The 27,769-nt window shown below is 45.6% G+C and overlaps 1 protein-coding gene across 2 annotated transcripts in view; it reads right to left on the bottom strand.

Moving 5' to 3' along the window:
• Window positions 1-20,882, bottom strand: part of RALB (RAS like proto-oncogene B) — a 46,065-nt gene extending 25,183 nt beyond the window's left edge. The window contains exon 1 of one of the 2 annotated variants that reach the window (XM_044242637.1): window positions 20,707-20,882. The gene's annotated coding sequence lies outside the window, so the exon portion shown is untranslated. Of the gene's footprint in view, window positions 1-19,933; window positions 19,953-20,706 lie in introns of those variants that run through there. The other variant, XM_044242638.1, reaches the window with a different exon arrangement.
• Window positions 20,883-27,769: the final 6,887 nt, after the last annotated feature.

Here is a 27,769-nt window from a genome sequence, read left to right as displayed (position 1 = left end):
GCTTTCAAATCTAGGTAGACATCTATCTAATTCTGAGCTGTTACTTTCCAAAAGCAAAGTCAATTTCTCTAGAAGAAACCATAATAAGTGAACTGAAGACTATTCAGCAAGTCTAAAGATATCTGCCAAAGTATCTGTGCCCAAAGCTCAAAAACTGAAATAACTACAGTGGGTATTTTCAACCCACATAACTGCTTTGGTCAACTTGACCTGATGAAGGGAAAGAGAGGTGAAAGGCAGAAGGGCCAGCCAAGTGCCCATGACCAAACCAATCCTGGAAACTGGAAATGCTGACCTCCAGGCTCCTGATGCTGGAGATATAAACCCTTATCGGAAATAATAAACCCTTATTTGTTTAAGCCACTGGTAGTCCACTCGTTGTTGTTGTTGTTTTCTTACTTGTACCAAAAGTGTTCCAGAAACCTCTCTAGGTTTTGACTCGAGAAACTCCAAGTCTAGTGATTCAGACAGATTAGTAAATGACCACAGTGCAGGATAATAAATTCTGTGGCAGAAGAATGATACAAGGGGTGCTCTGGGAATAGAGGGGAGAGACGTCCAAATCAGACTGGAAGGTCAGGGAAATTTTCCTAAAGGAAGCAACATAGGAACTGGGATTTGAAAGCGCTGACTCGATAAAGAGAGGAAAAGAAATAACAGGAAGAAAACAAATCAGTGTGGTTTAGGAAGTGCATGTTGATGATTTAATATTTTTAATTGACATGCCTAGCCAATAAATACAGTCTTAAAAAATAATACAAGCATCCTTTTTTCTTAACATGTTGTTATGAAAAGTTTCAAACTTTCAGCAAAGCTGAACAAACGGCAGAGCAAGTCTGTATACCCACCACCTAGATTTTCCAGTGTTTTGCTCCATTTGCTTTACCACAATCCCTGCCATTTGGCATCCCTCTCCCCACCCATCAATCCGTCTTATTTTTTTATACATTTCCATGTAAGCCATAGACAGCGGTACACTTCATCCCTGACTTCGGCAGAGACATCATGTTTTACAAAGCAATCATTTTCTCCCCCACTGCCTTCACTAACAATTTCAGAACTCTAAGAGGTTGGCAATCCTCCTAAATCACTTCAAAAAACTATTTGGGTTTGTGACCAACACATGAAGCACAACACAGACCTACCATAAGGGGAATTTGGGTCTGTCTCACCAAGTCCTGGCATGACTCTCTCTCGGTCATAAGTTTTTTACAGGAGACTTGAGAAACATGCCAGGGAACACCTTTAATAGGTCTCTACTTAACTAACAGGAAAATTTGTTTTTGTCCAAAAAATATTTAAGTGCTACTTTGTGCCAAATCGTGGGTCTCTGTCCTTAGAAAACTTAATTCCTTAAGGTTAGACATACAACTAAAGCATTTTAATATAATTTCCCACATGCAATGATGAAAATGTACAAGGTATAATGAAAGGAATAATGAACTCTGGGGAAGACAATCAGCAAAGGCTTCAGAACTGAAGAAGAATTCACTCAGCAGATAGGGATGAGAGAAGGAAGCTTTCCATGCATAAATGAGAATACTCAGGAACAAAGGCATGAAACATCACAGTGGGTACCAGGTATGGGGTGGGGAAGTGATTGGGGGAGGAGTCTCCAAATAGAGACATGTTCATCTACAAATGGACCTAAGACGTGATCTTAAGAAACCTGTCTTAGAGGAAATGAGAAGCCATTGTAAGGTGGGTCCTTCACCCCCTACAGCGTGTAAGTCATTGGATCAATAAGAAGAAACACACATAGGGGCACCTGGGTGGCTCAGTAGGTTAAGCCGCTGCCTTTGGCTCAGGTCGTGATCTCGGGGTCCTGGGATCGAGTCCCGCATCGGGCTCTCTGCTCAGCGGGGAGCCTGCTTCCCTCTCTCTCTCTCTGCCTGCCTCTCTGCCTACTTGTGATCTATCTCTGTCAAATAAATAAATAAAATCTTTAAAAAAAAAAAAAGAAGAAACACACATATTCCCATACAGAAAAATGAGCCATTCCAAGCTTTAAAAAAATGCTTCATTCAGATGGCTGGGCAGGGAGGCAAGGTTTGGGAAATGCTTTCTCTGTGTCATGTTGTATGATACATTTATATGAAGTAGGTCTCTCTCTACCACTCAGCATTAATTCAAAGACCAGAATGCACTCACTTGTGAAGTAAAGTTTTTATAGCAAATCACAATATATAAACCAAGCAAATGCATGTTAGGAGGAAGGAGTGTTTCTAGTGAACCTTAGTCCCAGAGGCTAATATAATCATCAGTCTTCTGTTAAACTGAGTCTAGCAGAAAATGAGTTGGTAGGTAGAGTCGACATGCCACCATGTCTGTATCACAGGGTTGTCAAGAAAATCAAATGAGAATTTGAAAATGCAGAGGAAAACCAACTCCTCCAGTCTCCCTCATAAAATTCAAGTGTCCTAGGTATACGGCCCACAAAGCACATGGGAAACTCTCAAACACTACATGTGTGAAGAATTGCACTTGGCACTTTTTTCCACATACTATAACTCGAAGGTAACTTGGATATATACTTCAGTCTCCCAAAATATTATCCATTTTTAAAATTAATTTATTTATTTTTAGCATAACAGTATTCATTATTTTTTCACCATACCTAGTGCTCCATGCAATCCGTGCCCTCTATAATACCCATCACCTGGTACCCTAACCTCCCACCCCCCCGCCACTTCAAACCCCTCAGATTGTTTTTCAGAGTCCATAGTCTCTCATGATTAAATTCAATTAGCCAAAATATAGTACATCATTAGTTTCTGATATAATATTCAATGATTCATTAGTTGCCTGTAACACCCAGTGCTCATCACTTCACGTGCCCTCCTTTAACGCCCATCACCCCAGTTACCCCATACCCCACCAACTCCCTTTTCACAATCCTGTTTCCCAGAGTCAAGAGTGTCTCATGGTTTGTCTCATGTATTTAATCCGTTAAATAACAATCAAAAAGGAGAACAGTCCTAAATATGGGGCAATTTAAGCACCAAAGTAACTAAGGACAGTAATAAAAACAGACCACTGAAAAATTAGAAATTTGTGAATCTGTACCTAGAATAAGTATTTTTATAAACAAGGGAAGAGGCAGGGCTCTTGCTTCCAGTAGAACACCAAAGGCAAGACTGATAAATGTAGAGGGCGCATCTGAGTTGGGAAATCAACATTTCGTAACTATCATAGTAAAGACTCGTTCCCGCAAGAATCTTAATAGATGCTAAATCTAAAGGGGAGATCTGGATGACGAACAGGATATTTGCATGGTCTCAAAGTGTCTCCATACATTACTTATGAATCACAATCTGCATTTTAACAAGCAGCACTGTTTAAGTGTCAAGGCAAATCTCAATTTATTCATACCACTTCCTGTTACAATCCAAATTCGGAACAATCTGATCTAAATTAGGGTCATGAAGCACCCTCCCCCTACCAAAAAAACCAGCACTTTCAAATATGAAGTCACACAGGAAACAGATGGATTGCAGGGATTGTAATGAAAAAGTAAAACACAATGATACAGTCTACTCAGTAGACGTCATTTCCACTAGTATTGAAAATAGACATGGAATCTTATTTCTTAGCATCTAACACCAAATTTATCCAATAGTAGTAACCAAATAAACAAGCTGAGGGCTGGACACAAGTGCATGGATGTGTGGTGACAGCACCTCCCTTCCTACATTGAATCCCTATATCATTGTCATGTTAATGACACACAAACTTGTGGTTATTGCTCAAGAGTCTCACAGGCACACCTTGAGGGGAGAGATAGTGGCTTATTCCTATGCATATCACCAGGATCTAGAACTCTGGCCTCCTAGAACTCCTGGAATGCCTAGAGGATAAATAAAGGGATGAATGAATAATGAGTTTTAAGACTTTTAAGAGTGTTTTGTTTTTTGTTTTTAAAGATTTTTATGTATTTATCTGACAGAGAGAGAGACCACAAGTATGTAGAACAGCAGACAGTCCTAGAACTCCTGGAATGCCTAGAGGATAAATAAAGGGATGAATGAATAATGAGTTTTAAGACTTTTAAGAGTGTTTTGGTTTTTGTTTTTAAAGATTTTTATGTATTTATCTGACAGAGAGAGAGACCACAAGTATGTAGAACAGCAGACAGAGGTGAGGGAGTTGGGGGTGAGCAGAGAGCCAGATGCAGGACTTGATCCCAGGACCCTGAGATCATGACCTGAGCCGAAGGCAGAGGCTTAACCCACTGAGCCACCCAGGCACCCCAAGAGTTTTAAGAGTTTAAGAAAGGAAAACACAGATACATCTCTTTTTTTTAAGATTTTATTTATCTATCTATTTATTTATTTATTTGACAGAGAGAGATACAGTGAGAGAGGGAACACAAGCAGGGGGAGTGCGAAAGGGAGAAACAGGCTTCCCACTGGGCAGGGAGCCTGATGCGGGGCTTGATCCCAGGACCCTGGGATGACAATGTGAACTGAAGGCAGCTGTTTAACAACTGAACCACCCAGGCACCCCAGGGAAACAAGGATGCCTTTTAAATTATTTTCCATGACACATACTATACCACATTTTCTCATCAATGTTCCATGAAGGAAATAGTGTCTTGAGTGTTCTACTGTGAACATTGATTCTAGAAGGTACATCATTAAACTAGAAGCCCTCCCCAGAGGTTCTTTGTATGGCTTAATAATAAAGCCGTGAACTACAAAAGTAATAGTATTTTAAAAAATACATCTGTGCACATGCAAACACACACTCAGGAGGCCAAGGTGAAGATACTAGTCAAAGATGGACAATTAAAGATCAGTAAAGACAGTAACCGCAATGGATTGAAATACATCAAATTTTTTCACAATAATACTTTAAGCACACCTTATTGGTCACCGTTGGAGGACTAGGAAAACAACTCATTATTTTGAAAACTGGTAAATACAGGGAAAGAATTAAAAATGCAGCGTGCTTCTCCTATACACTATACTATTGGGTGACAAAATACAGCAGATTCTTGAACAACATAATGGCATTGGGGCACCGACCCTCCCACACAGTCAAAACCCCACGCATAACTTTTGACTCCCCAAAAACTTTACTACTAAGAGCCTACTGTTGACTAGAAGCCTTATCAATAACACAAACACTCAAGTAACACATATTTCATATGTTTTATGTATTCTATACTGTATTCTTTTTTTGTTTTTTTTTTTTATACTGTATTCTTACAATAAAGATAGAGAAAATGTTAAGAAAATCATTAGGAGGAGAAATTACTGTAATGTATTTATCAAGAAAAATCCACATACAAGTGGACCTGCCCAGTTCAGATGCATGTTGTTCAGGGGTCAACTGTAACAGATGAAGTAACATTTCCCTTCACAAAATCTTCTAACAAATTAAAGAATAATAGAATTTGGGCTATCACCATTTTGCACTTCGTCACAGATTAAGGAAATCTAGGCCCTGAGCATCAAAGGCTGCTAACATTACCAAAAAAAAGACAACTTGACATTATGAGCACCTTGAAAAAGACAAATAACCATCAACAATGTAGTCTTGTGAAGAAAGCTTCTATTTCTAACTTCCAATTTATGGGAAATACAGGAGACAGGAATATGGTGAGCATTACCACATAGACACACCATCAGCAACATAAAAACCAAGGAAGCTCTATGGAATAAGCCACCCAGTTTCTTCAACAAATAAATTACAAGAAGAAAAAGAGGAGCACCTGGGTGGCTCAGTGGGTTAAGCTGCTGCCTTCAGCTCAGGTCATGACCTCAGGGTCCTGGGTTCGAGTCCCGCATTGGGCTCTCTGCTCAGCAGGGAGCCTGCTTCCCTTCCTCTCTCTCTGCCTGCCTCTCTGCCTACTTGTGATCTCTGTCAAATAAATAAATAAAATCTTTAAAAAAAAAAAAAAAGAAAAGAAAAAGAGATGGAGAGGGAACCCATAAATTACAAGAACTAAGAGACATGAAGTGAGTGAAACATACGGACTTCAATTTGGATCCTAAACGGGTAAGAAAACTGGGGAAACCTGAATGTTGACAGGATTTGCTAATATTAAGGAAATATTATTTTTAAAAATCTCAAGTAACTTAATGTAACCTCAGTACAAATGAAGTGGCATGATATACAGGATTTGCATCAGTTATCAAGGAGGAAGGGGCTTGGGATACAGATAATGTTAAGACTGGCCATGAATTGCTAATTATCAAACCAGACTGATGGATATAATGTTGGTTATATAAAGTTGGTTACATTGTTCTCTGTACTTTCACACACATTTGAAAATATCCATACTTTAAAATTTATAAAAAATAATGACAGAGGGGCGCCTGGGTGGCTCAATGGGTTAAGCCGCTGCCTTCAGCTCGGGTCATGATCTCAGGGTCCTGGGATCGAGTCCCGCGTCGGGCTCTCAGCTCAGCAGGGAGCCTGCTTCCCTCTCTCTCTCTGCCTGCCTCTCTGTCTACTTGTGATCTCTCTCTGTCAAATAAATAAATAAAATCTTTTTTAAAAAAAATAAATAATGACAGAAATTTAAATGCCTCTGTCCCACTCCCGGAGGGATTCCAATGTGGGAGCAGGTCGTTCTGACACCCATGTTCTAAGGCTCTCCAGATGACTCCAGCTCATACCCAGCTTTGAAAGCCATTCCACTGGAGCCGAAGCTCTTTGAGACCAGATTCTATCAGACAGTCGGCTGTCTCTACAACCAACTCTCCAACCACCTTCGTTTTTGCAAGGACCGTGCTACGTTACCATTTTAAGAAAACTGATTCACTTTTCACAATCTGATTTCAAAATTTTTGTGAGTTTTCAAAAAAATAATTTTTTCCTGTGAGTTTTCTAGTATCTGGTTGGTGATGACAAAATGTAATCTAATGTCGCCCATAGAGGCATTTATTTAGTCTTAATCAGTCCACAAGTGAATGTTTTTTTTTTTTTTAATTTATTTGAGAGAGAGAGACAGTGAGAGAGAGCATGAGCGAGGAGAAGGTCAGAGAGCGAAGCAGACTCCCCATGGAGCTGGGAGCCTGATGTGGGACTCGATCCCGGGACTCCAGGATCACGCCCTGAGCCGGAGGCAGTCGTCCAACCAACTGCGCCACCCAGGCGTCCCCAAGTGAATGTTTTCCTCTTCCTATTTCCCTAACAACAGACCCTTCTTCACACTATGGTTTTCTATTGATCTCCTGTTCTTCAAACTCAAGTACAACAACTTCCATAACTTTACTCTATGGTTCTAAAGTCTTCAGAAATAGGAGAGCCCCAAGTAAATGACAAAGATATTTTTTTCAACGATTGTCTGTCTTAGGAAAGCACAGAATTTTACCAAGGATAGGACAAAATGATGAAGACTTAAATGACAGACTCAGTTCAAGTAATGAAATACATTCAAAGAAACAAAAAGTGATTCTGATTTGAAAATGAGTTCTTAGATTTTCACACATTAGAACAGAACAGAAACTCTAGAAACCAGGAAATCAGTTTTTTTAAATGCTTTACCGAATTGTATCAATATTTAAATTTTAATTTTTACTAAATTGGGTTTAGAAAATTGTTGGTACATCTGTAGCAACCTTTTGCAATCTTAGCTTGAATCACCCATCAAAACAAATGGATAAACCATGTTATGTCATAGGTTCCAGCTGAAATGCTTAGTTTTGATGGGCACAGTCACAGGACTGAATTATCATGATGTATGTGGCCCCATCCCCTGGGACAAACCGACTGATCCCAATGAGGGCACCAGACCCAAGCTAGAGAATGGGACAAAACTGAGCAGGTAGACCCATTTTGAAAAGAGCAGGAACCTTCCTGTGGCCCTCTGCACAATGTATGGCCCTTCCCAAAAGAAGCACCTGCTGATCGCAGGGACTTAGGAATGTTAAATTTCTGATTCTTGAAGAGATGCCAAAAATGTGGAATTTTATGTGAAATCACCCTTTTTAAATGTTAATAATTAAATCCATTTTAAAACCCCTGTGAGCAAACAAAGCATGTCCTCAGGCCACTCCTTTTTGCAAACTGGCAGCTATGGTTTTTTGCCAAGAAGAGAAAGCTGATCTAGAGCAAGAAGGAGAGACAAAGCCAACACATGGGGAGGAAACACGGGGACAGTCTTGGCAGCCTTCAGGAGGCTGGTTCCAGCTGCTCCTGAGTCCCTGCCGCATCCTTGGCCCCTTTTTTGGCTTGTTTTTTCATTTCTCCGCTGAGTCAGTGACATGCGTTGGGGTCCACCCAATAAATCCCGCTTTGTGGTGTGAGCTCATGTGCCTTACATTTCTATCACTTCCAGCCAACGGAGTCCCAACTGACTGCATGGAATGGCTTTGAAAATACACATACAATCCAAGTCCAGGGACTCGGACCCAGGCAGAGCCAGGGCGGAAAAGATAATGACACAAAAATACTTCGTTCTACATGAATAAAGCATGAGCTCTACAAATAGCAACTCCAGCTGAAGGTGCTTCCAGGGAATTCAAATATTCTGGCCCCCTTATGCGATGAGGACTCTTATCTACAATGAAAGACAATGTCGCTTTCTCGAAGAGGCTTTCTAGGGCCCCTGCACCTCAGGTAGACCCTCTCATCCCTTGGTTTCTTTCACTGCACTGATCACAACTTGCAATTCCTTTCTTTTTCTGTGTACTAGCTTTTCGCTGATTTCTTCCACTACTATTAGGGCTTCATGAGCCGGGATCCAGGTCCGCCCTTTGCCCTCTTATACTCTTGTACAGTAGGAATATTTCCCTGTTATCACATAAACCGTGCTGCAGCCTAAAGAACATAAAGTTTACCCAAATTAGGGTCATCATAAAGATCTAAAAGGCTGTGTACACTTAACACTTGGGTGGATTCATGCAGATCTTATTTCTACTAATCACAGCCAAAAGCCTAAAAAGTTTAAGTCATCATTTCCATGTTTCAGAAGCCAACTTGGGCAAATGGATGACATGAATTTCTATTTTTTTTAATATAATGAATTTATCACTAAAGACTTGGACTCCCTTAAGGTTGTTATTTAAGTATGTATTTGAACTTATTGTGGGGTTGTCAGTATTGATGATAACACAGGGCCTTACCACAGAGACTTCCAGATCACCGTGTTAAGTAAGTTTATTTATCAAACAAGTTTCAGGGTAAACAAAAAAATCATTGCCTTAGGGTCTGGTATTTCAATACAACAGGCCAACTCCCCATGGTTATTAATAAAATAAAAATTAGAGCAACCTAGTATTCATAAGAATCTCATCATTTCACCCACTGATTTAAGTAAGGATTTCCAAGAGGATTTTTGAACATTAATTGTTACTCAATTGGCAGTGCCTTTTCGGATTGACCATCTTCTCCTAGGACTTTGCATTCTGAGAAAGGGGTACAGGCCCTTGCAGGGACGAGCACAACGTGATGGGGTAAGCGACGGGAATCACGGTGGGACATGGCTCACAGCCCCTCAGCTTAGGGTACTACTAGTCGCCGGGCAAAGAACATGTATCGGTTAGCTAACAATCTCTCCACGGACACAAACTCACTAGGGCGGCTGCTAAACCTCTGCTAAATCTTTCTAGTAAATGAAAACACTCAAGTCTTGACTTCCCTATTTGGTAAATTTGTATTTTTTTACTGCTTTTCACGGACTAGGGCACACCAGCAGTGACAGTCCCAGGAAGACACATCTTAAGTCATCAGAGTTCTTGGTGTTTCTCTTTCTGCGTGCTCAGCCTTGCCTATGCATACTTACTTAAAGAAGGAAACTCAATTTTCCCTTCCCTTATCCAACTGCTATTGTCATTAGCACCAGTGGATAGAATATTTTTATATTGTCATCCACATATGACTCAGTTTCCATGTCTATAAAAACAAGGAAGTTGAATTAAATGATCTAAGTTCCTTTCCAGTCTTTTGCTGTTTTTTTTCTGAAACTCAAGCTGCAAAACAACTTCAGTAAGTGCCCCTGAGTGCCTAAGGCAATTTGTTTTAGGTCTTTCTGATCCCTAATGAGTAGCTCTTTATATGTTCCCCTGCCAAAACACACACACACCTAACTGAACAAAAGCTAAATTAACTAAAACAAAAACCAGAAAGTTCTGAGGTCACCATCAGAAGCACTCTGCTTCTAGTCTGTACCCTTATGCATATGTGATTCCCTCTGCCAGGACTGTCCTTCCTCCTGATGGAGGATCACCTGTAATTTAATACTTCGTCTAGTATATGTGCTGCCGAAGCGAGCACTAATACTTCGTCTAAATACTTCCTCTGCCACTTTCCTAGATCTCCCGGAGCATGGCTGACCCTCCCATAAGTGGACCCCCTGCCTGCCGATAAGCCTACTGTTTCACTGAGATAAACCAATAATTTCCTCTTAGATGAGGTCTATTTCTCCTACCATACTGAGGGCTGCCCATTCGTCTTTGTGTGCTCAGCATGCCTGGTACTTAGGAGATACTCAGTACTTGGCAAAAATAACCGAGTTCTCCATCTGGGTTGAGAGGTCTGGTCTCAAGAGGATATCTGGTAACTGGTCAACTTTAAAAAGTTAATTCATTACTATGATGACTTTCCTGAACTACAAAGCAACTGAACTACAGTGGGAGGTAATTTGCAAGCTCTGGCTTTTTTTTTTTTTTAAGTATACGGTATTTTTTAAATAAAGTCCTCTTCCATCATATGCTCACCCACAGTGGAATCCAGGATTTCACTGGTCTTGGAGAGGTCTACCAATGTATACAGACGTCAGTTCCTTCCACCTGCAGTGGCAGCCTCAAAGGTCCACTTTGTCTTGGGTGTCTGGATGGCTCATTAGGTTAAGTGCCTGCCTTTGGCTCAGGTCATGATCCCAGGGTCCTGGGACTGAGTTCTGTAGGGAGTCTGCTGCTCCCTCTGCCCCCAACCCCCGTGTTCACTCTCCCTCAAAAATAAATAAATAAATCTTTAAAAACAAAATAGAACTACTTTCTCTCTCAGTAGCTGCATGTCAAATCTGGAACTAGCACACATGGCCCTGTTCTAAATTACTCCTCCAAACACAGTCCAGTTTAGAAATGTACTACTATTATTTTCACTTCTACAGCATCTACTAGTATATCATAGCACTCAAACAGAGCTTGGAGAACTTGTAAGGTCACTTAACTAGTCTTGGGAAGGCCTAGAACTCCAGCAGTCTAGCTTAGGAGCCATGACACAGAGCTGCTCATTAGTGACTGGGGTGGGGCAGGGAAGACCTTCAAACATGGTGTGAAACAGTGGAATTTTTAGCAATGACACAGAACTGTGGAGCAGAAAGTTCGTTAAAGAGAGAAAGACAGGGACGCCTGGGTGGCTCAATTGATTACACAGCTGCCTTTGGCTCAGGTGTGATCCCAGCGTCCTGGGATCGAGTCCCACTTTGGGCTCCTTGCTCAGCGGGGAGCCTGCTACTCCCTCTCTCTCTGCCTGCCATTCTGTCTGCCTGTGTTTGCTCTCTCTCCCTCTCTCTCTCTGACAAATAAATAAAATCTTTAAAAAAAAAAAAGAGAGAGAGAGAGAGAGAAAGACATAGGCAACTAGGGGACAAGTTCTAGGAGGAAAGAAACCACAAAAAGCAGTTCCCATTCAGCCTAAAGAACCGAAAGCAGAGATTTGAAAAGATGGGTCCACTCATGTTCATGGCAGCACTGTTCACATCGGTCGAAAGTGAAAGCAACCCAAGTGTCCACTGAAGAATGAATGGAAAACAAAACGTGGTCTATCCATAAAATGGAATATTATCCAGTCTGAAAAGGGAATGAAATTCTAACAGAAGCTCCAACACGGATGAACCTTAAGGACATGAGGCTAAGTGCAATAAGCCAGACACAAAAGGACAAAGACTACATGATTTCACAGAAGAGTCGATTCATAGAGATGGAAAGTTGAATAGTAATTGCCAGGGGCCAGGGAGGAGAGGACGGGAGTTTGTGGTTAAGGAGCACAGAGCTGCAAAATGGGGATGACTGACAATGTTTTGGAGATAGATGGAGGTGGGTGATTGCCCAATGCCGTGAATGTACTTAATTCACGCTTAAAAATCACTAAAAAGACAGAGAGACATGTGACAAATCTTGATCTCAGGGTCATGAGTTCAAGCCCCACATTGGGTGTAGAGCTGACTTTTTAAAAAGACGCTAAAATGACCAATATTATGCTACGTATATTTTACCACAATTTTTTTCAGTAGTTCTGTACCAACTACAGTGTGGGACAGGAGGAGAAACATTCGGTTTGAAGTCCAGAGTCTGCCACCAGGCAGCTAATGCCCTTAGTTCCCTCAGTGAAGTAGCTTTCCTCAGCTCGGTCTCTTCTGTTAAATGCACAGGGCACATGTATCCTCAGGTTATTATGGAGACTAAATAAGAAAACACCTATCATAATACCTGGCTCAGAGTAATCTCTTACCTGGTTTTTGGACATCATTCTGATATTCTAGAAAGTCCTGAGAAAAAAATTGGTCTAGCAGCCAAACAACTTGAAGGCAGGATGAGTTGCCAGTCCTTAAGAAGGACAAGAATAGGCCAGGGGGATTCCTTTGCTGAGACTCAGTCCTCGGAGAGCACAGATGACACCAGTCCAGACCACACTGCAAAGGAAGAGGTCTGGCTTCTAGACCTTGTTCAGCCCCTCACTCACTGTATGACTTCACCACACTCGGCCTCCACAGTCACCCCATCTATCTTTCAGGGTAACCGGGAAGGAACTAATGGGAAAATTCGTACAAAAGGCTTTGGGGCCTCAGAAGCATTTTCGATATAGAAACAAGGAGTGTTATCACCAGAGGCCCTTCAGAGCTTGCTTTCTTCTCCATCACCCAAAAGACAGTATCACTCACCCTCAGAGGCATTGCTAGTGGGCATCTCCAGACCTACCCCAAATCTCCTCCCGTAGCTCTGGAAATTTCTCTAACAGTCCTTCATTCTCTTTCCTGCTAGGCTGTGTATGAAGGGATAGGGAACCTAGGGAAGCTGCCATCTAGCCAGCTGTGACTAGGGAGCTACAGTGCCAGAAAAGGGTCCACCTTCTCTCTGGGAGCAGCATACAGAACATCCAGTCCCCAACAGAAGTGCAGATGTCACCCTCCTTCCCTCATTAGAACTCCCTTCCCAACAGGACTGTCGCCATCCTCTGAAATGACTCATTCCACCTTCCAACCCCCCCCACCCCCCCGCCCCCCCACCCCCCCCCCCCCCCCCGCAAGCACCAGCCAATTCTTCAAGACCCTCACCTCTTCCGAGAACGCTCTTCTGTCTTTTAGCTTCCCAGAGACTTGGGTGTGCCCTGGGACACCTATCTTAAGCAGATACTTTCTTCCTCTCCCACCACGTGCCTCAGGGCCAGGAAGAAAGCGTCCTTCCTCCCTCCCACTGTCACTTCTAACAGAAGACTTCCTTCAGAAAAATATTCTCCTTCCTCTTGCAAAAAGCCTGCAGCTTCAAGGCATGGGCAATCCACTCCCCCCTCCCACCACCACCACCACCCTGCTGCCCTCGGGTATCTCTGGACCTTGTCACCTCCCTCATCTATTGCTGGTATTTGCTTCCAGTTCACAGACTTCCTTTCTACTCCATCTCCTGTCATCCTCCTCAGGGACTCCTACGTTCATAGGGATGACCCGTCACAGGGCTCCACCTCTCCCAAGTCCTTGGCCTCTTCTCTGAAAACCAATTCCTTCTTTCTGTAACACGATTGTGTTCAGGCCCTGAGCATCGCCATCAGAAACGCTGTCTCCTCCAGCCTCGGCCTCCTTCCTTTTAGCTCTCTTGCTTAAATACCCACTACCCTACCACTGCCACAGTTCCCTGCCTGCTGGTCACATGCGAGCACAGACCTCTAGGAGAGGACCTCTAGCACTTTCTCTCCGGGCCCCACCCCGTCCTTCAGAAGCTTAGGTCTCACAATATGAAAGCCTTCTTGCTGACAGACCTGCCCTCGCCCCTCTCATTGCCTGCCAGCCCCAGTACCTGGCAAGCCAAGGAGTGTTGCTGGAGAGGGAAAGAATCTTGCAGCTGGCCTCCTGAAGCTTCATATGAAACACATTTATGACCCTAAACCAGGAATGGGCAATTCACTCTCCACTGCCTAGAAATCCTACTGTGATTTCCCCCCATGCCCTCCCAAGCTCACTCTGGACAGATAACCCTGCCTCATTTTTCCCAAACACAAGTCATCAGGGACAAACTCTACAAACCTCCCAGCATGCGTGTCTACGTCCTCCCATCTCCTGCTACAGGGATAGCGCAGTACTGCTCTTAGCAACAACCAAGCACGCCACACAGGCTCTAAGAGACTCAATCTGCCCTACCTCTATGCCCAGGAGCGTCATTCCTGCCATTATCCCCTTTCTCTGCATCATGAGTCAGTCTTTACCTCAGTAGGGGATCATCCCCCCCCCCAAAACAGCACAGACACTTTCTACTTAATCTCCATCCTAAAGACACATCCCCCCCTCTGATGGCCATAGGCTCTCTAGCTAGTGACACAATCTCCCCCAGCCCTAGTTATCTATACCAAGGCTTCCCAAACTTGAGTTACCTGGGAAGCTCCTTAAAGTGTGTATTCTGATTCAGTAGGTCTGGGGTAGAGCCCAAAGGTGGTCAGCACTGACAACCAACTAACCAACTCCTAGATTACTGGGGGTGGGGGGGAGTGGGCAAAGACCCCACTCTGCATAACAAGGTGCTGGGTTTCCTTTACTCACAAAATCCCTTCTAGTGTGGCTCCCTCCCCCAACAAAACTTCCCTGAAACTGGGTTGGTCAGGATCGCCAATAAACCCCACATTGCAAACTCTAGTAAAAACTGTTCTCTTTCTCCTGGCCCATTCACTCCCCCCCTTTTACAAAGGAGCTTGTAATAACCATGAGAGAACACTGTTTGGAAAGGGGAAAGCCCATAGGAGGCCAGTTCAAACCCCTGTCTTTGGCATCTCCCTCCGGAGAGGGTCTGGCCCGGCCTTGAGAGCACCGCACTCCCCCATGGGCCTTGCAGCTTCTCTGGCAGCATCCAGCATTGCTGGCCAGCCCTTCCTCCTCTCCCTGGCATCTAAGTGTCAGACCCCTTGAAGCTCCATCTTACACCCTTCCCACCCCTACAGCCCCCTTTAGCGGCCTCAGCCGCTCTGGTGGCTCTACAAGCAGCTCCCAAACCTTTCAAACGCAACCCAGAGCCTTCTCCTGACCTCCAGTCTCCTTTCCCTCTGCCTGACAGCCACCCCTCCCCACATGGGTGTCCCAAATCCAAAGGGAGCACCTTTTGTTATTATATGCAGTCTCTTTTCCTCAGTTCCTGAAAAGCTTCAGAGCCTTAAAGATGAAAGGAGGGGCTTATTATTCATAACAAGTCCTTTCTACCACAACTGGGTTCCTGCTAATGAGGGGACGTTTAGACCACCTAGGACAGGGGCTGGCTGCCAGAGGAACCAACCTTGAATAGGGATTTAGAACTTCCAGTCCTACACCCTGACCTCTGGGGAAGGGAGAAGGGCTGAAGAGTGAATCAATCCCCAATGGCAACGATTTCACCAATCAGGTCTAGGTAATGAAGCCCCCATAAAAACCCAAAACGAGGTTCGAGAGCTTCCAGGTAGGGGAACCAGACAGAATACTTCCATGTGCCACCATGGTGGGCCACCAACTCCTTTGTTCAAGACCTGACCCTATATATCTCTTCATCTGGCTGTTCATATCCTTTAAGATCCCTCGTAATAAAGCTGTAATCGAGTGAGTAAATGGGTTTCCCGAGTTCTGAGAGGCACTCTAGAACATTAATCAAACCCAAGCAGGGGGTTAGGAAAACCTCTGATTTATAGTGAGTCAGTCAAAAAGCACAGGCACCAATCGGGCCCACAACTGGCATCTGAAAGTGGAGTGTGGTCTTGTGGGACCAAGCCCTTAATCTGTGGACTCCGATGCTGTGTCCAGGTAGATAGTGTCAGAATTGAGTTGAAATTAGAGACCCAGCTCGTGTCAGCAGAGGATTGTGCGGTGGGGCCGGAAAAACCACACACATACACCCCACCTTGGAACTGGGTACAGAGACCCTTTAGACATGAAAAAAATGGCAGAAATTAATGAATGAGCACATATAATTTTAGATTGTAAAAAGGCTTAACATGCAAGTATGAGTAGAGATACCACCTTAACTAAATCCACTACTAAGAAGAGGACCAGCCAATCCACACTCTATGACCACCCACCAATCCTTTCCTGTTTTTACTGGCAGAGTGGGGTGGGAGGAAGGAGAGGGAGATAGGGAGGCAGGATGAAAGAAAAGAAAAATACTAGCTCACAAATGAGGGCAGCAAATGCGACAAAAGCCAGAAATGGGAGGAAAGGAAACACAAGCTGTGCTGAGTGTCCAGTCTGCCCCAGAATGACTCGAGCAAACTTCAACTGGGCTGGAATGAACAAAAGCCATTCTCGCCAGCCTTCGCTTTCTGAAGTTACATTTTAATATGATTTATGAACTCCCTCATTCTAAATATGCATCATTCCAAGGATATTTGTTAAATGAAAATACTACAATCACAGAAGTTTCCGAGATGGAAGGGAACTCAGAGGTCAATTAATCAGGCTTCAGGCTCAGGATGCCTCCTCTCTCCACCTTCAGGGAGATTTCATCTAGAAGCTAAAAGAATAAAGTCCTTGCAGCCAGGTGGATAATTAAAAAGTATTGGGTTTTCAAAAGAGAAATGAAAAAGTGCTGGCCAAATAAATATTGTCCAAAGATTTAAAATAATTGGTGGGGGCGGGGGGGGGGGTGCGAGCAGGGTTTAGGTTCTCCAAGATTTTTTTTTGTAGCTACTTTGCCAATGAGTTTTATTTTTAAAAATACACAGATGATTAATGACTAATTTTAAGCTGTTCATCAAGGAGCTCGTTTGGCAATAATTTTTTTTACCAATTTGTTTTAGGGTTTAAAAAAAAAACTCAGCTGTTTCATTTGCTTTAGGGATCAGCAAGATTTAAATTTCTAATTTCCAAAGCTACTGCATATTTGGCTAATTAATTCGAGCATATGACAAAGAAGAACTAGAAGAAAGAACATAAAGTTAAAATTCTAATATTAAAAGTTTCTAAAATGGTAAAAACTCCAGCTGCATTTTATTCTCCTGGAGTACATACTTTAATATGATGTGAAACAAAGATTTTTCTCAGTAATGTCTGGTCTAAACCTTTAAAAGGAAATCTGGTGGCCTCAGACACTGTCAAGGGTCCTCAAGCTCCCCTCATGCAGTCCCTCCCACATTGTGCCACGTCTGGTCTATGTCCCAGTAGAAGGGATGGTATGTCACCTCCAAGATTAGATACAAAAATATCATACTTTCCATCTTGATGGTCTGCTTTCTATCTCTCCCTCTCTCAGATCACTTGTTCTGGGGAGAAACTCAGTGACCATGTTGTGAAGGGTCCTACGGAGAGGCCCACACCATGGGGTACTGAAGATTCCCACCAGCAGCCATGTGAGTAAGCCAGAATCTGAAAGCAGATTCTCCAACCCCGGTCTAGCCTTCAGATAACAACAACCTCAGAAGAGACCCTAAGCCAGAAGCACCCGCCAAGCTGTTCCCAGATTCCTGAACTTCTGAAACTGTAGGAGATGATACATCTCTGTTGCTTGAAGCTGCTACAAGTGAGCTAATAAAGTATGCAGCAGAAAATTCATTCAAGACAGACAGACTACAGATGTGGCCAACTACACGGACCAAACTTCTGTATTTCCTTCAACTCATGCCATATACTAAGTAAAATTACATAGTTTGACATGTTTTCATTTGGATCAAACCTCACTTGAAATTGTTTTATGTCGGGCGCCTGGGTGGCTCAGTGGGTTAAGCCGCTGCCTTCGGCTCAGGTCATGATCTCAGGGTCCTGGGATCGAGGCCCGCATCGGGCTCTCTGCTCGGCAGGGAGCCTGCCTCCTCCTCTCTCTCTGCCTGCCTCTCTGCCTGCTTGTGATCTCTCTCTGTCAAATAAATAAAATCTTTAAAAAAAAAAAGAAATTGTTTTATGTCAATTCCCAATCTGGTGGGCCTCGAGTATACAAAAGCAATCACAATATATTAGCAATTAGCAATTAGAATGCAAAAGCAATCACAATATATTAGCAATTATTGGTTAACAGCACTATTTCCTGCATTTAGACTTCAGGTTTTTTTTCAAATAGCATAAACTCCCCAAAGATTCATTGACACCCATCACAGAGAACACTAACACAAATTATAAGCAGTTCCTTTTTTTAAGAGTAACACAAACTTGAAATGCCTTCCCTCTTTGACTTCCTACTTCCACATTCTTTTCATCCTTCTTCCCACTCTCACCCATCCAAAAGCTCATACACCCTCTTGCCCACTGGCCCCTCTCCTTTTTGATACCTGTAAGAATGTGTAGACATATACGCCCATGTTTGTATTCCTAAGTAATCAAAAGAACTGAGGAGCCAAATGAGTCAGTTGGTGACCAAATCTCCAGGCCAGATATGTATCTGGTATTAGCTAGATCGGTGGGTCTGTGCCAGTAGATAGCAGATGCTCAATAAAATGTTCATTTCCCTTCTCTTCCTTACCCACCTCCCCCATGATTAGGAAAGAGTTCTGTTTTCTCTGGTACTCTGGTCTCTCTGATTAAGGCTTCTCAACAACACATATTCTCTTGAAAAAAAAAAAATCTCAAGTATCTTCCATATCTAACAGCAGGGGCTGTGTGTTTGGAACTGATTGGAGCCAATGAAAAGTGGGACTCTTGCCTATCATCTCGAGACAAGTTACACTGGGAACATTAGAAGAGTTCACCAAGATCTCTTCCAACACTCTTCTTACACTGTCTACAAATTTAGCTCTCAGAAAACATCTCTACCAATGTTTCTAACTTCATAAATTCCATGAGTGGAGAGGAATTTAGTAACTGAATGCCAACAGGCATTGTGGGATTGGGTGAATGTGGCACAACGGATTACCTCAACTCTCTGGCTTACAAATTTCCAGAGGCTCGAGCCATCTCTAGCCAAGGCAAGATTACCTTTAAGAATTAAGCCAAGAATTCAGAACTTTTCTACTTCCACTTTCCACCAACACCCATCTAGATCCCATCTGACATTCAAATTCTTGTCTTTCTACCTATGTGTCTTGGTCCCATGTTCACAACGTCCTGGGAAAGTTTCTACCGCAAGGGAAATCTTGCTGAGTGAGATCTCAGATCTCCATTGTTCCCAATGGGAAATACCATGAAAAGAAAAGGAAGGAAAGAGCCAGATATGGTCAGAAGAAAGCAGACGAGGGGACAGGATTAAAACCACACACAAGGAATGTGTATCCCTGGCTTTATTCCTACCCCTACCTCCATCCCACCCCCACTACCACAAAGAACACCTTCAACATTCCTAATTTCATGTAATCCTAACAGGCAGGGACAACTATTGCCACCTTCTCACTGCTGTAGACTAAGACAGCTAAGACAGGTGAAAAGTCACGCTCAAGATCCCACCCTTAATAAAGTTTCAAAACGAGGATCAAACCTAGGTCTTCACAGCCCGACCTCCTTTTCTTCCCAATATTCCATGCCGCTTCCACAGTGACTCTATTTCTGAGGACTTCCATTTTCTAATTCTATTGCTCCAGATTTAAAGAACATTGCCTTCACCTGTTTTGGGCTTTGACATCCAAGAACCTCGCTGCTCAGCTGTAGAACGTGGGTCATTTACACACCTAATGAAAGATACGCTGCCGTCTTTCACAATCAGTGCCCACCATCCATCCCCAAAACTTACAAAGAAATGACGTTAGAAAGCTAGGTCAAAGCAGAAAGTTTCCTGGTCTACAAAGGTTGAAACCACCTTGCAGGGAAAGTCAATGAAGAATCAGCCAAGTCTCTTCCAGGGGCAATTCCAAAGCAGTCCCCCAGCCCCAAGAACTTCTCCCCCCAAAGACTCACCTGGTAAAAATATCAAAGCTCCAACCTTTCCAATATCCATCTGTAAATTAGCACAGAAAGGACACAGCTCAAACAAGCAGTCTGGGCACACCTATCTCTGCCACCAGCAGTTCCGAACCAACCACGACCATGATAACCTTATACACGAGGGCAAGAAAAGAGGGGTGGGAGCCTGGTCCAGCCAAACAGTTCAAGTCCGTGGTGCTTCCTATTAGAAGCTACATCGGGTGTCAGCCTCTATCAGAAAGGAACTAAAGGGTGGGGAGTGGAGGGGGAGCAAAGAAACAACTTAAGGCTCACTTGCAAGACAGGACCAAAAACAAACAGACCAAACAACTTTTGGGACATGGCCCCGGTTCAGTCCAAGTTCTTAAGGTACTAATAAGTTTTTGCAACACGATTATAGCTCTCACCCTGCCCACAGCGGCAGCTAAGGAACTGAGGAAGTGGACTATCCTCGGGCTGGAGGCCCGAAAGGGCAGGAAGTGGAAGCAGAGGCCATTTGTGGGAAAAGGGAAGGAGCGGCGAAAAGGGAGAGGCTGGGGCGCCGCCCCCATTTCCTCAGCCCCAGGGCCGCTCTCCGAGGCTTTCTCCAGGGGACCTGAGGGTACCGAAAGCGGCCGGCAACCCCGCGTCACCCTCCGCCGCCGTCCACAGCCTGCACGCTGAGCGCTGGGCCAGGCGGCCACGGAGTGCGGGGCAGTGCACCCCACCTCCCCAGCCCGCGCTCCACTCCTCCCGGAGCGGGCCTGTTGGGGCGCGGGCACCCTTACCTGGGACCCGTCCCGCGCCGCCTCGGCCGTCCGCTCTGGTCCCGTGGCTCTTAAACCTGCCCCGCCCTCTCCTTCGCCTCCTCCCGGGACCGGACCCCAGCAGTCCCCTGCCGATTTGTCATTGAGCAGCCCTGGTTCGCTTCCCCACCCCCGAGCGCGCCCCCGGCGTCGCCTAGGCAACCCCGCCTCCCGAGAGAGCGCGCTTTCCTTCCGCTCCCGCCCTCCCCCTGAGGGCCACGCCTACTGAGAGCCTATTAGCCAGTCCGAAGTGGGGCTGGGAGACTGGGGCGAAGGCTCTGCCAGTGAGAAGCCGCCGCGGGCGGGAGGGGCGGGCCCTGCACGCCTGCCCCGCCCACCTCCCCTTCCTCCTCCTTCCCGCGGCCGGACTTGCTGCGCGTGACCGCTGCTGCAGTGGAGCAGTCGAGTAGGGCCGGGGACTCTGGGCGTGGGCGGATGGACAGCGCTCCAGTCGTGGATTTGGGTCAGAGCGAGGTCAGACTAGTGGAAAGCAAAAGGGAACAGCAGACCGATATAGAAAAACCAAAATTACGATGCGGCGCGGGCGTGTCTCCGGATCCAGGAGGCTGTCTGACGCCCGCCGGGGCACCTGAGGCAGCGGGACTTCCGCCTGCCGCCACGACTGGCCTGGCTACATGACATCCCATTAGCAGTAACGGAGTTACTTGACCAGTGCCTAGCAATAGGTACTGACCCAGATCAATTACGCGGGGGAGAATCCTAACCCCAGGTTCCTTGAGGCAGGAAGTGCAGTAGGCAAGCCCTTGGACAGGTTTTTCTCCCACAACCTGCCCCCGTCATTGTCCTCCAAATCCAGGGAACTTGTCATTTTCTATCCAAATAGGGTTTCACCTTGGGTTGATTTTTCCTAACTCCCCGCCCCTCTCTAGAGCTGAATCCTCTCCAACCCCCTTCAGCAGAATTTGTGGCCCCAGTGACCCTTACACAAACCACATGGCCTGTCACACTGTATCATAATTGTCTAAAGGCCCGCCTCTATAATCTCTAAGGATGGAAACTCTCTTGTTCAAGTTCACACCCACAGCAGCTAGCTAATTCTCTCCTTGTTAAAAATTACACGTTAGGATGCATGTGTGTTTTAATGAGAGGCTTTGTGCCTTGATTAAATTGCTATGTAAAAACAACTAACAGACCTAGGCCCTCCACCAAGAGCTGTACCAAAAAGCACAGACCTTTACCTTAGTTTTCAACTGCAGGCTTAACAAAAGAACGTGTGACTGGGAAAGTATTCTAGTGTTAGACCACCTTAAACTTTCTGTTTTATCTTTCTCATACACATTAAAGACTTATTGTATATGGCAGAAACACTGCTAGGTATTGTAAGGGAGAAAGGGAAGAGGTGTCTTAAAATGGAAGTTCTCCAGTATTTATTAGAGCCTAGAAGAAGAATCACACGCAAACCTCTTCTTACGGAGTAATGATTTAAGTGCAAGGTTTGGAATCAGGAAGCCGAGGGTCAAAGGAGGACTCTGCCATAGAACTAGCAGTTGTTTTAGGAAGTTACTTAACCTCTGTGGGCCTCAGTATCCCCAGCTGCCAACAGGAGCAGTACGTCTACTAGGAACTGGGGAGTGCTACGATCTTGAAGAGTGGCCAAAAATGTTAGCTTAAAGAGCGATTGCCACCAGAGGCCACGAAGTCTACTCAACCCAGGGAAAGCATTTCCTCCCAAGGCCCATGATATCGGGGAGCGTGGTACACCACCATCGTGCAGCCAAAGCTGTGTGCCACATGGTGGAAAGGAGCTGCTGTCGTGATGCCATTTTATCCAGTGGAAGTTTAAATAAGAGAGCTGCCCGCAGCATCCTGCCCGAGTGAAATGAGTTGTCCAGGGTCATGGACAAATCAGGATTTTCCCTATTCCTACACTGACAGCAATCACGAGAGATTTTCTCACCTTTCCTGGGATGCATAACTGCCATTCCTTTGGATTAGTATCGGGGTGTGATGCAGGATGGACGGTCTCTCAACCCCTAACCACCTGTCTACCTGCCTCAGCCTCAGTAGGAGCATCTGTTCAACTCCTAGGGATACCAGGCGCTAGTTGAGTATGGTAGGTTCAGAGGACAATGGCAGGAATCTTTTGGAGAGGCTGTCTCCCAGCACAGGAACACGTCCTACCAGAGAAAGAGCATTGGCAGACCCCGGCTGTGACTGCCTCTAGGATTGCTCCTGTCAGTCCTCAGGATGCTCTTGTCCGCTGGGCTCTCAGCTCTTGGGGGAACTCTGCCTCCCAGCAGAACCAACGGCCTGAGAAATAGGAATACAAGATCCCCAGCAGGTCCTGCAAGGTTCCTCTAACCCTCGGCAGCTGTGGAAAGAACATTCTAGACACTCCCTCCTTCAAATACTCAGTATTTACTGAGTATTGTGTGAGCCTTTAGGGCTGTTTAACTAATATTTGCACTTCTGTCTCCTGGGCACTGGATATGATGGAACTTTCTAGCTCCCTGTGTGGGATGAGGTTGTGTGATTGGCTCCAACCAATGACTTGTGAGTGGAAGGGACACATAAATCATTTGGGGGTGGGGGGGTGGAGAACTTATTTGCCAACGTGAGACCCTCCATAGCCCTTGTCTATATGGTATGGCCACTGGGAATGTTTGGGTGGTAGCTGGGACCCCCCAGCATGCACAGCGCTCCCCCTGCCAACCCATGGTGGACATTTAGCATGACTGAGAAACAACCTCTGTGGTTTGAAGGCACTAAGACTTGCAAGTTGTCTGTTATTGCCGCATAGCCTCGCCTGCTCTGACTGACCTCAGGTGTGCTAAGCTGGGGACGCAGTGCTGAACAGCTCAGAGAAGAGAATAATAAACCAGTAGATGACAAGCCAGTAGACAAATAAGAATGGTGTCCTTAAAAGTTGCTTGGGACTGTGTAGTGAAAAAAGGTCTCTGTTAGGAGGTGACTGTTAAGTTATGCCCTGAGGAGGAAAAGGGAATCCATCTTGAAAAAGGCTGAGGGAGAGGGGAAGGAGAGGGGAGTATCTCAGGCAGAGGAAGAAGCATGTGCAAACTCCTATGGCAGAAGGAGGCTTGGTCCTCTTAAGAAGAGCCGGGAGACCCTAGTGGAATGCAGTAAGCAGGGGGAATGAGGCCACGCAAGGACAAAGAGGAAGGTGGGAGCCAGCCCAGGTGGGGGATTCCAGGTGATGATAAGGAGATTGGAATTTACTCCAGGTGTGCTGGAGAGTGACTGAGGAGGTTCAAGCCAGGAGGGTGACATGTTTGATCCAGGTTTTGAAACAACTGCTCTGGCTATTGTGTGACAAATGGGCTTCAAGGGGCAGATGTGGGAATGGAGTTCAGGAGGCTGCTGCAGGAGTCCAAGCTGAAGTGGGGTCCACAGGAGCAGAGGTTAGAAGGGTAATCTGCCTTCCAATAACAGGAGATGTGGGGAGACTGCAGGAGGGGGTGAGCAAGAGAGCTGATGACTAAAACCAGGGTTTTCTCCTGCCAAACTCTCAAAGGAAGCAGGGGCAAGTTGTAAGCCAGACACACACACCCCCACCCCGCCCCGTGCTTTGTCCCCAGGAAGATAGGGCTCAAAAGCCATGCAGGAACAGGGAAGGGTGTGGAGCAGAGAGCTGACCAGTTTCCTGGGACATGGACTCGAAGCAGAGACATGTTCCTGGGAGGCTGCAGTGTTACCTAAACTGATGGTACTGCAAGACAGAGTCTGACAAGCTCCCACATCCTCGTGGGCATTTGGTGCTTGGGGTCCACCTGGACTGGAAAAGAAAGGGTGCTACCCATCTATAGATGGAAAAACAAAACCATTCTTGCCTACTCAGTGTTAATGAATCTACTGTAAATAGCAAAACTAGGGGCGTCCGGGTGGCTCAGTCAGCTAAGTGTCCCACTCTTGATTTCAGCTCAGGTCGTGATCTCAGGGTCATGGGATTGAGCCCCATGTCAGGCTTGGCACTCAGTGGGGAGCCTTCTTGAGATTCTCTCTCTCCCTCTGCCCCTACCCCCAGTCACGTCCCTGCTTACTCTTTCTCTCTCTCAAATAAATAAATAGATCTTTTTAAAAAATGATGACACTAGATCGAGTTCACCTTCAGCACTTGGGTCATCTTTCTTTTTATTTTTTTTTTAAGATTTTATTTATTCATTTGTCAGAGAGAGAAAGAGAGCACAAACAGGAGGAGCAGCCGGCAGAGGGAAAAGCAGGCCCCCCACTGACCAAGGTGCCCAATGTGGGACTCGACCCCAGGACCCCAGGACCACAATCTGAGCCAAAGGCAGATACTCAACTGACTGAGCCACCCAGGCGTCCCTTGCGTCATCTTTCTATTCCATTTTTTCACCCTTCTGTGCCATGTGTTCTCTCCCCACTCCCTGCGATCTCATCCTATTCTCAGGAGTGGGTCTCATACCCTCATTCACACTCAGGACTAAATAATTAATGACAGTTCAGTAGGTGCCTACTTCTTCCCAGACTTTTGGATCATCCAGTTGGTAAAAACCTAAGGCCAGGGGAAGTCTTCAGGGGAGGACTGGAGATCTTTAATTCACAACCACTAGAACGGCATGATTTACCAAAAGGGTCAGAAAAGGGTCAGACTCCCAAGTCCTCACCCAAGGCGCCAGGTAAGGGTAACACAGATTGGACTCCTCTCCAAAGCCTGGGTACCCTCCCCAAGCCTTCCTTTCTTGTAGCTGTTCGCTGGCAGCTACCAAGAAAAGTCCCTGGTGTTTACTTATTCCCAAACATGCTCAAACCCTTGCCTTTGCTGCTCATTCTAGGTATCCTCACTATAAAAGACTTACTAGGGGGTTTAAAAACCACTTTTTGCTACACGTCTTACAGAGATCCTCTTTTCCTCATGATCGTCCGTCTCTGTGGTCACTGTAGCCCCAGCCAGCTCTAGGAGCTAACCAGATGTTCCTGCGAATGGCTCTTCTGGAAAGGCAGAGGCCCAATAATTAGCTAGAGGATGAGCTTTCGTCTTCTAAAAGAAATTCATCTACTTGGGAAACATGTTTTTAAAAAATGACTCATTTCTATTCTAAATTATTGAATTAGCTAGATTTATCTTTCTGCCACCATCACTCACAAAAAAAAACGATCTCCCAGAAATGAAGTCAAATCTGTCTTGTCATTAAATACTAAGTCTTCCTCATTATCGCTAATCCCCACTACTTGTCAGCGCATGTTCTCCCCTCCCTTCCATCTTCGTGGAGATGCACTGTGATCAACCAATCAACTGCTACAGATCTGGTAGTGACCTCCTGGGACCGAGATCAAAGTCCACACAGGGGTAGGGGTGTGCACAAAGCCTCCTTGCACAATCTGGGCAAGTGACAACCCCGGTCTTGGCACTCAGGGCCATAAATTGTAGGAAGCAATTTACCTTCCAGATAGCTGTGCAGACCAGACCTGGAAGTTGTATGGGAAGGGCCGGCCAGAGGTCGGAATTCTGCTCTCTGCCCCTCTGGTCCCACTCCTGCCTGTCGTCGCCTCCCAGAGGGAGGTGGAGAGGCCCAGAGCCCGGAAGGGACATGTTTGGGGCAGGGGAGGCTGTGGAGAGCCTCTCAGCTGAGACCAAGGTCCACCCTCCTTCTGAGCATCTCAGGCTGGCATGGTGCCCGGTCCTGTGCCCAGCCCTTTATAACGTCATCACGGCATCCTTTGTGGCTGCATAGTCTGAGAGGGAGCTGTGAGTTCCTATCTACAGATAGGGCAGTGAGGTTGATAGGCAGATGGGGCCTCAAACCAGGTGAGCCTGACAACAAAATCCATACTCTTTACACAGTCTCTACTACTTCCCACCAATAGTTGCAAGCCGCGTGACCTTAGACAAGATACCTCCCCTCTCTGACCTCAGTCTTCTCTGATGGTTAGTTTCAAGTCTGCACTGAGCACCTGCAATGGGCAGGAGCCGGGCCAGGCACCAGAGGTCTGGGACCTCTAGGATATGTGCCCTAAGGCCTCCTGAGTGAGCACCTGGATAAGGTAGAGGTCACACCTTGACAGAACCAGCTTAGCTCCTGACTGTTGAGGTTCCACGTGTCTCCTGGCTTCCTCCACATTCCTACCCCCTTTTCCTCACAGTCTGAAGTCACCTCCAGGTAATTCCCCAGAGTGGCTGGAATGTAAAGGGCAGGGCTAAAAATCACCTGATGCTTAAACATAGGAGATCAGGACCTACACTTAACCAAGAATTATAGCTGATGGCTATTGTCAGCCACTCACATTTTAAAATTCTTTTAATGCCTCCTAGCAGCTGAGGTGTTATACATCAAAATGCCCGCTACAGTGGCCCATAGCAAGCCTCAACACATATTTGTTATGAATGGATGGGTGGATGGGTGAGTGGATGGAGGGATGGATGGATGGATAGATGGATCTATGTTTAAATAGATTGATGGGTGAGTTGATAGATGGATGGATGAGCAGATGGATGGATGGATGGATGGATGGATGAGGGATCAGCTGGAGAAAGATTGATTGGGAGGCTCAAAGACAAGGGCATGCTTTTCATGACCTGGGGGTGCCCTGGTAAGGCAGGCATGGGATGGTAGACATAAGAGAGGGAACTTGGGAGCTAGAGGGCTATCTGAGGATCTGGGCAATATAGGTAGGCGATGGGAAAGGCACACACAGAGAACAGCATGCCCAATCTGGAACACAGACCCCAACATGTTGACAGGGCCAGTCTCCCACAGCCGGCTCTGCCTGGCACACAGAGCAGTATCAGCAGCACCGCAGGTGTTTCTCACACCTGCCAGTTAGGGCCCCTGCTGTCCGCCTGGTCACTCACACTGGGTGGAGGCCCACCTGAGGCTGCCTCACACATCTCAGCAGAGCTGTGACAGGCTGCGCCTGGACTCAAGGACCAATATCTGTGATCCTGACCTGGGACCTGGGACACCTCCTGACCCCTGGCCTGGGACACCCAGTGTGTCCATCTGGCTGCCACAAGTCCCATGTGTAGGCATTGTCACATCAAGTATAGATGCAATAAGGGGGACAGACAGACTTACACTACAAATCATTCATTGTTGACCTGAAA

This window comes from Neovison vison, chromosome 3, assembly GCF_020171115.1.
Source record: "Neovison vison isolate M4711 chromosome 3, ASM_NN_V1, whole genome shotgun sequence".
NCBI classification, from domain to species: domain Eukaryota; kingdom Metazoa; phylum Chordata; class Mammalia; order Carnivora; family Mustelidae; genus Neogale; species Neogale vison.
Note: the sequence above shows the minus strand (reverse complement) of the source record. Positions and strands in the feature narration are given on the sequence as shown.